Raw genomic sequence first — 13508 nt, 5'->3', positions numbered from 1 at the left:
TCCACTTTCCACTTGATGCCAGTTGGGGCAGCTAAAATGTTGGCAGCTGGAATCATCTAAAGGCCCACTCCTTTACAGGTCTGGTGACTGATGCTGAATCTGTGGGCAGAACACCTACTCATGGCCTTTCCACAGTGCTGTTTGGCTCCTCACAACGTTGTAGCTGGGTTCCAAGGGCAACCATGCCAGGGGAGAGAAATCCAGGTGGGAACTGTAATGCCTTTTCTAAACTAACAGTAGAAGTCCTGCAGTGTCACTTCAACCACATTCAGTTCATAGAACTTAGTCACTAAGGCTCCTTATATCTAAAGAGACTCCTTTTTTTAAAATGTGAGAAATGTCAAAGAATTTGTGGATATGTTTTAAAACCACTACATTTCCAAAGGTAAAATTAGTGGATTTAGGAACAAAGGGATATTATACCTAATGTCCCCCGATTACAATTTTTTAAACTGCCATTCTCTGAGGTTCTGGACTTTGCTGGTTTAGAGGTTTGTTACCAATGAAAGGAATTCCTCCAACAAGGCTGAACAATGGTTCTACTGATTTGGAGCTGGGACTGCCACCTCACCATTTTGCGTGTCTTGTGTCACTGAATAGGCAAGAGAAGGAGAAGAGCAAGGTTATGGTTTTGGTGGAAGTAATGAACCCTGATCATGAAGCAGAAATAGGTTTGTTGATATAGCTTTTTTTAAAAAAAATTATTTATTTATTTATGGCTGTGTTGGGTCTTCGTTTCTGTGCGAGGGCTTTCCCTAGTTGTGGCAAGCGGGGGCCGCTCACTATCGCGGTCTCTTGTTGCGGAGCACAGGCTCCAGACGCGCAGGCTCAGTAATTGTGGCTCACGGGCCCAATTGCTCCGCGGCATGTGGGATCTTCCCAGACCAGGGCTCAAACCCTTGTCCCCTGTATTGGCAGGCAGATTCTCAACCACTGCGCCACCAGGGAAGCCCGCTGATATAGCTTTAAACAGATAGGTCCATAAAACACTCAGATCCCTTAGAAATGAAGGTATCGGTTGAAGGTAAAGGGACAACAGAATAGCTGGTGGAAAAAGGAAGTCATAAAGGGAAGTGAAATTCTCATGATCAGGGGAAGAAATGAGAGCAGTCATGTTTCCTTTCCTTTCTTGATGTATCATGTATACTTTTAAGTGTTTTAACTTTTATCTTCTTTCTTTACCCTTTACTTCACTATTATATGTGGGGTGTGCTATTGTTGGTAAACTTCATTATTTAGTAAGTCGCAGAGGAAAAGATAGCAACTAGAGGTTGTAGACTTAGAAATGGATGATGGATGTGGTAATTGATGAAACATTGGGTTGACTCTTTTGGAGGGTGACAGAGTGAGTGCATCTTTGACTGTGTAAAGGATAGTTGCAGTATTTTAAGTGACAACTTTTTTTGGAAGTATAAGCATTGAAAGCAGTGGTTATATTGGTGTTGGGCAGCCAAAGAGATGACTTTACATTTGATATTTTTGTGGCTTTATTTTCTGCTGTCCATCATTTGAGTTCTCTTTGTGTGTTTGGGGAATTCCCCACTATGTGTCTTGGTGGTGGTGAGCACTGCTTACAGAAAGTGAGAAGGACAGTTACTCAGTTTTTCTAGCCTTCTTATATATAGCAAGAGTCTATGCATGTGACCTCAGCTTAATTAATCAGATGACATCTTGACTGCAACTTGGTGAGAAACTCTGAGGCAGCACTATTCAGCTAAACTGCTCCCAAATTCCTGCCACTGCAGAAACTGTGTGAGATAATAAATGTTTGTTGTTGTGGGATAATTAGTTATGCAGCAATAGATAACTAATGCACCCTCCCTTCTCCATGAGGAGGGGAAATGTCACAGCACTTTCACAACTTTACAAAGAGAGTCTCATCATCAGCTTCTTCAATCTCCATTTAATTCTTTGTCTTTTCTTGTGTAACTGTCAGGAGGCTTATCCTGGCAGAATTCCTTCATCAGTCTCTTAGAATTTCCTCCATAGGAAGATTGGTACCTTTATTCAAAATGTAAGACGCCTTGACACATTATATTTTTCTCAGTTTTTGAGACCTCTGTTTAAAGTCCTAGGCAACATGAAAACTTCAACATCCTCAAAAAAAAATCCACATACATATTAAATAAAAATACAATCGATTTAAAAAGTAAATAAGAGTTCTAGAAGGCTTCTACTTCCAAATAAACCAGACTGGTTCTTGTTAAATCTTACTCTGCGGGGACCCTTCCCTCTGTCAGTTACCTGTCACTTAACTTCTTACATCTTCAGTTTTTTAAATCTGTAAAATGGAAGCACAACAGTACCTATTTCATATGGTTCTTATGAAATAACCTTACCACAGTACCTGGTAGGTAGGAAATATTCAATATACTTTAGGTATTATTTTTAATCATCACCTTGCTCAGGAAACATTGCCAAAATGTTATAATAACATTACCAAAATGTTGTAATTTCCCAGGATAGATTTTCTACTGTTTAATATAATGTAGGCTCTATCACTTTTTAAAGTTTTCAAACCAGCTTGAAATTTCATCTTTTCTTCTTGCCTACTTTCTTGTTTTCAACAGCCTGGAAAAAGATTCATGAAATGATAAGGCCTTTTAACAGATTTGTCCACATGTTTAAATACATGTTTTCTGGCTCCATGACCAATCCATTTACTGAAGGAAGTGAAGGTGACCAGGTATGTCTTTGAACCAAACCCCAGACTTACCATCATCGGGGGGAGACATGAATGTTTTCATGCTTTTTGTTTTAATTGTTTAAGAGGAATTAATATGTTTTGAAAATTTGTTTAAAAACACACAATCATGCAGCGCCTTGGTTTGCAGCTACTACTGTCTGCTAGTGCTTAATGCATTAATTTGGATATTTTAAAGATGAATTTTAAAAAGAATAAAATTTTAAGCCTCATGCAAGTAATGTGGAAGTGCTAAATAAACTTTGTAAAGCAAGCCTGTCGTGATATCAACCAGCTTCATGGAGAAATTGAGAAGCTGCATTATTTCCTTATAATTCTTTAATGATTCTCTAAAACAATGCTTCCTTAAAGAAATAGGATGTTATGATATATAATAGACTACAAGATCATAATTAAATAAACATGCATAAGTGAAGCAATATTATATAAGTAAACATAGAGACTCAGAATGCTTAATATGTTTATGTCAAAAGTTGTATGCTAGTTTATGTCTTGTCAGCAAATCCTCAGGTTTAAATACAGTCTTAGAAGTCTTTACTGAGTGACTCCTTATTCAACGTTAACTTATTTCTGAACACACTGGGAAAAAAGTATCCTTTAGTTCTTTTTACTTATTTTTGTCTATATTTTTACACGCCAATATTAGAAAGAGAAACCAGTTTCTTCTGTTCCAAAAATGTTTTGACCTTGTCTAGCTTTCCCACTGGAGGGCAGTAGAGAACCATCCAAGCCATCCCTGATTTTGAACCTCACTGCCTCTAATGTGTGACAAGTCAGACCTTAAAATCCTTGGTACTTATTTCCTACTGATAAAATGTCATAATCAAAGTACGTTTTTAGAAAACCTATTCACTCCCATAAAAAACCATAATTGATTGTGGGAATAAAAGAAAATAAAGCCAAATGAATGCATTTATAAGTATTTACTAAGTGGACAAAAAAAAAATAAACCTACATCACAAATGTACTTTTTAAAAAATTATTTATTTATTTATTAATTTTGGCTGCGTCTGGTCTTTGTTGCGGCATGCTGGATCTTTTGTTGCTCTGCGGGGGCTCTTCGTTGCAGTGTGCGGGCTTAGTTCCCCTGCGGCATGTGGAATCTTAGTTCTGAGACCAGGGATTGAACCCGCGTCCCCTGCGTTGGAAGGCAGATTCTTTGCCACTGGACCACCAGGGAAGTCCCACAAATGTACTTTTTTGTGGTGGAATTTTTGTACAGGAGCTGAACTGCCTGAGGCTTCCTAAAATACTAGTCCAAAAAAGTACAGTGTATGTGAATCTTACTCTAAAACTTTGACATATATCATATTAGCTTATTGAAATTATTTATAATTCTGAGCTCCCAGACAGCCAAAATGATGGAAAAGTCAACTCAGTTATTGTTAAGACTCCCCTGACTACCTTGATCCACTGTTAGGTCACTGACGAATGACCAGGAGTCATACGGGGAGGCACCAACAATCCTCAGGCCACAATGGTTAGGGCTGAGGTGCCCAGTGTCCTTTGAAAGTGGCCAGGCCTCTGTTCTTTTCCTCCACTGGGACTGGGGGTTTTTGTTATAGCTGGAAATCCTAGTGCCTAGGGCCCCACCCTTCTAAGATATGCAGCCATCATTGACTAGGGTCTGTCACCAACCGGGATGCTTTCAACAGTGGTCAAAGTTCTTTACTCTTTGTAGAACCTCTCATCCTGCTTTCACTGACCTCTCTGCCCTACAGAGAGAGTATGGATTTTTTTCCCCTGCACACCCTTTCCCACCTAGATTTGCAGCTTAAGCTCTTCAGTGAGCTTGGGCTTTCATTAAAGGCAAGACAAGAGGTAGTCTTTAAGCTTCAGGACCGCTATTACAAACCATTCCTGAGATCAGCAAGCACTATGGACTGGCAACCATCAGCAGAAGGTGGGGGAAGGAGGGAAAACTGCTGCAAAAACAAAGTACCCTCTAATGTCTCAACAAATTATCCTCCACAGAAGCTAGAACCCAAGACAATTATTTTCCTGGTAATCTCCCTATAGAAACCACAGGTATTCTTTATGCCTCCAAACACCTTTAAACTGCATTCAAAATTAGGGTTGTGAGTCTGGAAATCTTTCTTTGCTAATTTGTTGTACATGAATGCCTGCAGAAGCCTTTGAATGCTAAATGCTGTGGGAGGGGTAGTTTCCATGGTAACTCTTCAGTGCACTCTTTTTCTTGCACTTCAATTAGATCTTCATTGCTGAGCGGTTGTGAATGAGAAGGTAACAGCTCAGTCACATCTGGAGGGCTGGAGAGTTGCAGCCTTTCTAGATGCAGCTATATTCTCAGTCCACTGAGTTGTACTACGCTTTTCTTGCCCCATCTCTTCATGGTACTCCAGCACCACAATGGGAAAATATATTTGCAACACACATGACAAAGGGCCAATTTCCTTAATATACCAAGAGCATACAAGTTAATATGAACAATACCAAAACACAATGAAAAAAATGAACAAAGGACATAAATAGGTACAGAAAAAGAAAATTAATGGCTTACATTGTATGAAAATGTGTTTAATTGCATTCATAATGAAGGAAATACATATTTAAATAAGATTCCATTTTTCATCTACCAGATTGGAAAAGATCTAAAAGTTTGATAATATACTGTGTTCAGAGAATGTGAAAAACCCATCATTTTAGAGACTCTTCGTGGGAGGGTAAATTGGTATAATCTGCTTGGAGGGTGATTTAGCAGTTTCTCTTCTAGAAACGAGTGCAATTACATTTAACTTAAAAATACAAGTAAAAGAATATTTATTGATGCATTGTTGAAGCAAATGACTGGGACAGATTAAATGAGTTGATACATCCAGACAGTTATTCACACTGGACAATGAGAGACAGAAGTAAAGTTGGGTTTTCCTTAAATCCCAGAGTTGTATGTTCAGCCTATTTGTGAAACAATGTTAAAGGATAATTCTTAAAAAAAAAAAAAAAGTAAAATCATGACTCTCATGCAGATATAAAATGAACAAGTGTTAAAGATTTCATTTTGCTCACAGTGAAGGACTGTTGTCAAACCTAAGTTTGTGTGCCCAATGCACAGTGAGGCCAAACAAACCAAAACGTCGGCTTTTGGAACAGAGGAAGTTTTATTGCAAAGGCCAAGCAAGGAGAATGGGCTGCTTGTGCTCAAAAGACCCAAACTCCCCAATGGCTTTCAGGCAAGGGTTTTAAAAGCTATTGTTAGGGGATAGCGTTGTGGGATGCCTGATCAGCTCCTGAACCTTCTTCTGATTGGTTGGTGGTGAGGTAACAGGGTGATGTTTTAGGAATCTCAGCCTTCTGGTTCCAACCAGTCTGCGGTCTAGTGCTTGTGGTCAGCATGTAGTCACCTTCCTCCACCTGGGTGAGGGTCTCAGTTTCTGCAGAACAACTCAAAGATACGGATCAGATTGTTATCTATATTCCTTCAGGAGGAACCAGGAGTCCTGTGACTCTCTTTTCCTAATCATGAACTGCTTGAGCCAGCTTTTTGGAACGTGGGGAAGGCCTGTGAGACTGAAGCCTTTTCCCCACAATCAAGAAACAGGGACCTGGAAAGACTTTTATACTGAGGAGGGCTAGGCAGATGTCATAACTGGCTCAAAGGAGAAGTCAAGAAGCACAGATTCGTGTGCAATAAAGGAAGGTTGAAATGGATGTGCAAATTAGGGCCAAACTGGTTTACTACCAGTGGGGGAGGTTGTCCCTGCACCTGACAGAATTGATTTACATGTCTATAGATAGGAGTTATTCTGTCTTATTTTCAGTTATCTATAATTTACAGAGTTGTAAAATAGCTCTCATAGAAACAGAATCAGTAATGCTGCAGGGTTGACCACAGTGTATAGTTTTCCACTTTCTGTACAAGATTTAAGTGATAAATGCAAGAAGTCTAACAGAATGTAAAATCCTTTGATCCCAATTTTGTGTATGTGTGTGTGTGTATGACATTCAAGTATATGTACCTGAATATGGCATTGGTGGTATAGTGGTGAGCATAGCTGCCTTCCAAGTATGTGTACATGTGTACATATATGTGTTCACATACACATCGACTATTTCTTGATGGAGACAGAGGAAATTGATAATTGTGTCTGACACTCGGCAGAGGGACTGAAAGTTGGGAATCTGAGTTGAAAGGGAAATCTATTTTTCACTGTATACCTTTTTATATTACTTGATTTTTTTTCTTTACTTTTGCCATGAACATTTTTTTCATGGCAAGGAAAAGGAAATCTTTCATAAACCTTAATGTGACAGACAATAAAGCAATGAATTATAGAAATGAAGCATTGCAGAAAATACAAGGGGAAATGGATAGAAATGCAATAGCCATGGAAAGGGAACCCTTAACAGACCTCTTTCAGGTCTTGGCAATTGAGCAGACTAAAAATAAGTAAGGATATAAAAAGCAGTTTTCAACATGGGCTGCCTATTAAGAACAATTAGGGAGCTTCCTTAGAAAAGCTTTTTTATTTCAAACATATGCAAGAGTAGACAGACTAATCTATTGAACCAACGTGACCCACACCACCCAACTTCGACAGTTACCAATTCATGGCCAACTTTCCCCACTTTTTCCCCTTCTATATGATACTGAAGCAAATCCCAGAAATCATATCATTTAACCTACACACATTTCCTCCAATGAGTACCTCTAAAATATAAGGAATCTTTTTAAAAAATATAATGACAATACCATTATCACTTTTTTAACAAATTAAAAATTCATAGGTACAATATCATTATCCCACCTAAAAAATAGCAGTAATTCCTTAACTTCATCAAAGATTCAGCATTAAAATTCCCAATTATAAAGGTCATTTATACAAATAGTTTTGTTTGAATTAGGATTTGAATAAGGTCCATACGTTTTGATTAGTTGATGTGTCTCTCAATTCTTTTATTGTAATCTATACATTACCTGGGGAGCTTCTAGAAAATATTGTAGTCCAGGCTTCATCCTGACACTGTTGAATTTTACCTGAGCCATGTGCTCCTGGAAAACAGGGACAGTTAAAGAAACACACACACACACACACACACACACACACACACACACGTGTGTGTGCACACACAGAGCCTTTTTTGTGTTCTGGAAAAGACTTCAAAGAACCATCCTCTTCCATATGACTTAGGTAAGACTCACATGTGCCCCCTTGTTTACCTATGACAAGACTAGACACAGACCCTCTAAGTTCCCATTCTTGGCCTCATAAATGATTAACTGAACTGCTTGTCCCCATTGACGAATCAGAACAAAATGCTTGTTAAACTTTGGTTAAGATTCTTTCCTCCAAGGTCCCTAAGTTTTAGCCAACACTCAATCTGAGCCAGCACACAGTCCTCCTTGTGAGCAAAAAAAGAATGAGGAGTGTAACTCACCATCTGGTTCTACAAGGGGTTAAGTCACAACCCACTGCAGTCACCCACTGACAGTGCACAATGGGCCTTGAGGGGAATTCAGGATGAAAAAACAAAATGAGGCACTCTGTTCTTTGAATCAGTGCGCCCCTAGATAGCTAAGATGCATATCTCAGGAAGAATTCCAATGACCTCAGCTTCTTGCATCTTCCCGTACATGGAAAAGCATTAAAATCATTAACTTGATTTTGTTTGCGATTAACTTTAATCTTTTTCTTTTTTTTAGCGTTAATCTTTTGCCAAGATGTATGCTTGAGTTGTGTATATGTCTTAGCCAAAAAATTCATAAAAATACTGGCTCCTCTCCTACCTCTTTGGAGCAGTTTACTCAGAGCTACTGAACGGCTGGCTCCCAGGCTATAGTCCTCAGTAAGACCCTGAAAAAAACTTAAACTCACAACTCTCATGTTGTGCATTTTTGTTTAAGTCAACATCCTTAACAACCTCTCCTGAGAAAAGGTTGGCCTCAGGGTAAAACATTCTCTGATCTACTCCCATCAGGTCACTGCTGGGGCCCAGGGCAGACCACCCCAAAATACACCACAATGGCATATTGATTATTTTTGAATTAAAGTTACTTAAGAAATGGCCCATGCAAAGGGGACACTTTGAGCTTTCTCTCTGTCCCCTGAAAACAAGAAATAAATATCCCTATGAAAGTTTTCCCTCCCTGTAGAAAGGTAATTCTTATCACCAGAGATAGGGAATTCAGGACTGAGAAGCCTATATAAGAAAACTTTGTTACTTCTTTACTAATTTACTACCCAAACCAAACTATGCTTAAATTCCTTACTCATTAAGCACCCAAAGCCTAAGTTTCTTTGTTCTGTCAATTCCTCACAAATTTATTGTTTCTTTGTTTAAAAAGTTTAAAAACGGCCTGCTTTGGCCACTTCTTAGGTCCCATTTCTATGAAACCTTGGTGTGCACAAATTAAAATTGGTTTCTTTTTTTCCTGTTAATCTTTGTGTCAACTTTATTATTAGTCCAGACACAGGAACTCAAGAAGGGTAGAGGGGGAAATTCTCTCTCCCCAACATCACTTTTTTACCCCACTCCTCCACGCCTGGTTCTTTCTAGTCTTATTTCCTCCTCTGTATAAAAGAAAAACTTTTGGCCTAACCTTTGAGGTCTTATGGTCAGAGCCTCTCCCTATTGCAATAGCTCTACTCCCCTTAGTGCAAAGGTCCCTTCCGCCCCCCTTTGCAATAATCCTTTTGAATAAAATATATCCTTACTAAATCTGAATTTGTTTTTTTATTTGACAATCTCCAGAAATATATTTTTCTCCAGTTGATTATAATATGAAATGAGATTTAAGAAGCACTCCTTAGAGGATGTGAACAGTACAATTACTAGGATAATTTAATACATATATATCTGTGTTAGTCAGTGTTCCTCCAAAAGGCAGATTCTGTGCAAGGTCTTGGTGCAGCTGGTTTATTTAGGAGGTCATCTCAGGAAACACAAGAAAAAGAGCAGGGACAGTGAGACAGAAGGAGGAAAACCCCATCCAGGATTCATAAGAGAGCAGGTTTCCCCGTGGGTAACTGAAGCTCAGTTCCTGTGAGGATTCTCTGAGGAACATGTGAAATGCACCTTAGATTTGTTCTCTCCAGGGATGCAAAAGACAGGGTATTTATCCAATTTCTCCCATCCCTAACTGGTTAAGAATTATCTCTGAGGGTTTTAAGTCCCAAACCCTGCCGGGTACCTTCAAGTAGAGAAGCAGGCATGTATAGGTCCTTGAAGAGACTGTCAGCACACTGTCCCCTACAGCTGCAGGCAAATTCAGGGCGGGCCAAGGGGTTATGGAACTAGGATCAACAGCATGTGCTGCCATATTGAATTTTATGCCCACAGAGAACATCTTTTTTTAATTCTTGCAAGTGCCACTTGAACAGCAAAAGTTGACCACAAAGGACCTTCTATAAATTCCCCCAAATATAAATTAACTAAGATTTGTTGAATACTTACTATGTGCTAAAGGTTTTACATGAATTATTGTAATTTAATTCTCAGGACAACCATCTGAGATAGGTATTATTATCTCAATTTTACAAGTGAAGAAATTGAGCCTTAGGTTAAATACTCTGCCCAAGGTCATATAGCCAGAAAAAGAGCAGGAATTTAAACTCCAGCCTCTGACTCACGAATGAAAGCTGTTAACTACTGTGGGATATGCTTCCCCACAGCCTTTAGTCATAATGTGGGAAACCACATGTTAATAATAACAATGGTGTAAATGATCCAACAATAATAGTCCAACCATTTGGGGATTTAAAACATTTTTCTACAGAGAAAATGAAAGCAATGATAAGAAAAATCCTATATGACAAAATTTACGAGTTATGGTTAAAGCTGTGATAAAAAGAATATTATAAATAAGAAAGAGTGATGTTACATGAATTAAACATTCTATTCAAAAGGTTAGAAAAAGAACAAATTAACCTTGGACAATGGAAGTAAGAAACTAATACAAATGATAACAGAGAGGACTTTCAATTCGGGCAAGAGTTCTCAGGACAGGCTTCCAAAGAGGAGAAAATTGCACTCAGAGAGAAACCCAGAGACCTGTGGGTTCTCCTCAAGTATTTGGGAGAATACTGATCAGGTGTGAGGAAGTAGCTGCGGCCAGGGAAACAAGTATCCAAAAGAATAAGAGGTAACAGTGCCCAGTGCTCTGGGCTATTAATGCTGGTGTTTATTGTTAAGGTTTTCAAAGTGGAGGTCAAGAAAAAAATACTAAAACTTCTGCTTGTATTATGCATTTATTAGGGTCCCAGAGTGGGGTGTCTAGGGTTTCGTGGGTTCACTCTTCATTGGCTAATTTCAAGCATAAGAATGGGAATTGGGATGCAGGAAGGGAGAAGTGGGGTCACTCAAGTGGTCAGTTATCTAGGTTACCCAGGGCTTTCTGAAAGAGGGAACTTCATTGGTGGTGATAGCCTAATTCCTTATCTGGTTGTTTTGCCAGTAGCTGTGTCAGACAACTGGTAATATGCTTATTCAAGATATATATCTTTTGAAATGGATGCCTCAGCAATCAAAAGCCTAATGTCAGGCACTTACACTACCATTCTGTGTTAGGTACCAGCATGAAGTCGTTTCAGAGAGTTAAGGATGGGTAGAAGGGTGGGAATGAATGCTGAGTAGCATAGGGGTACTGTGCTGATCCTGTGCTTGTTTATGCCTCACTGTGGTTGACTGGGATTCCCCTCTGCAACCCGCATTTTCCAGACTCTCATGTCAGCTGGCTTCAGGCTGGGTTCAGCACTACTAGGAATCCAAAGAAAAAAGAGAGGAAGAAGCCAAAGAATCTCTTCCTCTTTGCTCTGGGCATCATCTCTGGCAGGGGCTGTGTCTCCTCCCTAGATCAGCTATGGCACATACAAACTTTTATGTATGTGAAAGATTGTGTGTGTGCTAAGCCTTTGAAATGTGTCTCTGGACCACTATGTTTGCTATAGCTCCAGGAAAAGGATTAGGAAGACACTATTAATGATGTAGTCTATTAAAGGTGGCTTTCTCTAAGTGGTCGCATTATTGATGACTTTTCCTCATTTGGTTATTTTTTTAAAAGGAAAAAAATTATGCTCTCCCTCACCTCCATTAATGCTCTTTGATGAATAGTGCAAACTATCACCTGGTATTTATTTTCATGAGCCCCTAATTACAGCTAATCAAGCATTTACCTTGCATTTACAAACTCTTGCTGCAGGTACATTTTTAGCCATCCTCAGTAAAGACACATAATTGCAGTAGACCATAGAAATGAACATGAGAAAAAGTAAGAGACGAGTATCATCATTTATTACCTAAGCATACCTCCTTTTTTTTCTAGCCACATAGAGATCAGAAAGAGAAAATAGCATCTAAAATAGAATTTATGAATCAGGGAAGCTGTTGGCAAGGAGCCTAAATAAAAACACCATGGCATTTTCATGTAAAGAAACTGTATCCAGTACACTGATTTTACTCAACAAATTGAGTTATATATTATTTAATTGGTAAATCTCAAAGCCCAAATTAAATATTATTTTCTTTTCCAAAATGTTTTTATTCCTATTTCAAAGATAAAAGAGTTTCCTTGTCTATATCAGTCTGACCTGCCTTTGCCATTCAGAATATTGGTGGAACATTACAATAATTTTTAGACTTAATTATAATCTTAGTGACCATCAAGTGCAGCCCTCTGCATTTAACATTAAACTGAGACCAAGTTACTTGGTTAGGTAAGTGGAAAAGCCAGAACCACAAACCACCCTCTTGACTCTACTTTCACTGCTTCGCATAAATATCAGTGGTTCTTAAATAAACAGTGCTTTTTCTTCAAACTACAGGTACCCTTCCTCAGCATTCCCGCCCTTGTGATTCTCTTATGTTCCCTTTCCCAGTTGAAAGCCAGCATTTTATAATATTCCATTTCTCAAATCAAAATGTAGAATCCCAAATTAACTATGATGGTGGTCGCTGATGTGTAAGATTAAGCTGCTATCTCTTATGAACAAATCAATCCCATTTTCCAGATTCTACTTTTTTTCCACAGAAAAGTCAATATGCAAGGTATGGAAATAACTTGTCTATCTCCATGTCAGTATTAAACAAATTAGATCATATCTGTATGATAGGGGCTAAATAATAAGATAACTTGAAAGATCTTTTCTTAAGAAAATTTGTTTTTGTCTCCTCCTCTTCATTCGTTTGCTTCCTAAAGGTTTATGTTCACACCCCAGACTCTGTGATGGGCTCCAGGGGCACAGCTCCTGCTGTTAATGCCGGAGCTTATTGTTAGGGTTTTCAAAGTGGAGGTCAAGAAAAAAATACTAAAATTTCTATTTGTATTATCTTTTTTCTATTTTCAGCTTTTACCTTTAACAAAACTATACATGATTAGAGTTCAAAGCGTCAAATAGCTCTATCAAAACAACAGGGTCCTACTGTATAGCACAGGGAACTATATTCAGTATCCTGTAATAAACCACAATGGAAAAGAATATGAAAAAGGATATATATACATATATATTGCACTTTGCTGTACAGCAAAAATTAACACAACATTGTAAATCAACTATACTTGAATGAGAACAAACAAAAAACCCTAAATTCAGGAGGCTGATGTAATTGGGGCCATTTGGCATGATCATGGTATTTATTCATTCATTTAATAAAGGATTTTTTTAAAATTTAATTTATTTTTTTATACAGCAGGTCCTTATTAGTCATCAGTTTTATACACATCCGTGTATACATGTCAATCCTAATCTCCCAATTCATCACCCCACCACCCCCACCCCCTGCTCCTTTCCCCCCTTGGTGTCCATATGTTTGTTCTCTACATCTGTGTCTCAATTTCTGCCCTGCAAAC

This window comes from Physeter macrocephalus, chromosome 18 (genome assembly GCF_002837175.3).
Source record: "Physeter macrocephalus isolate SW-GA chromosome 18, ASM283717v5, whole genome shotgun sequence".
Classification (NCBI taxonomy): Eukaryota; Metazoa; Chordata; class Mammalia; order Artiodactyla; family Physeteridae; genus Physeter; species Physeter macrocephalus.
The sequence above is the reverse complement of the archived record's forward strand: the minus strand, read 5'-3'. Positions refer to the sequence as shown.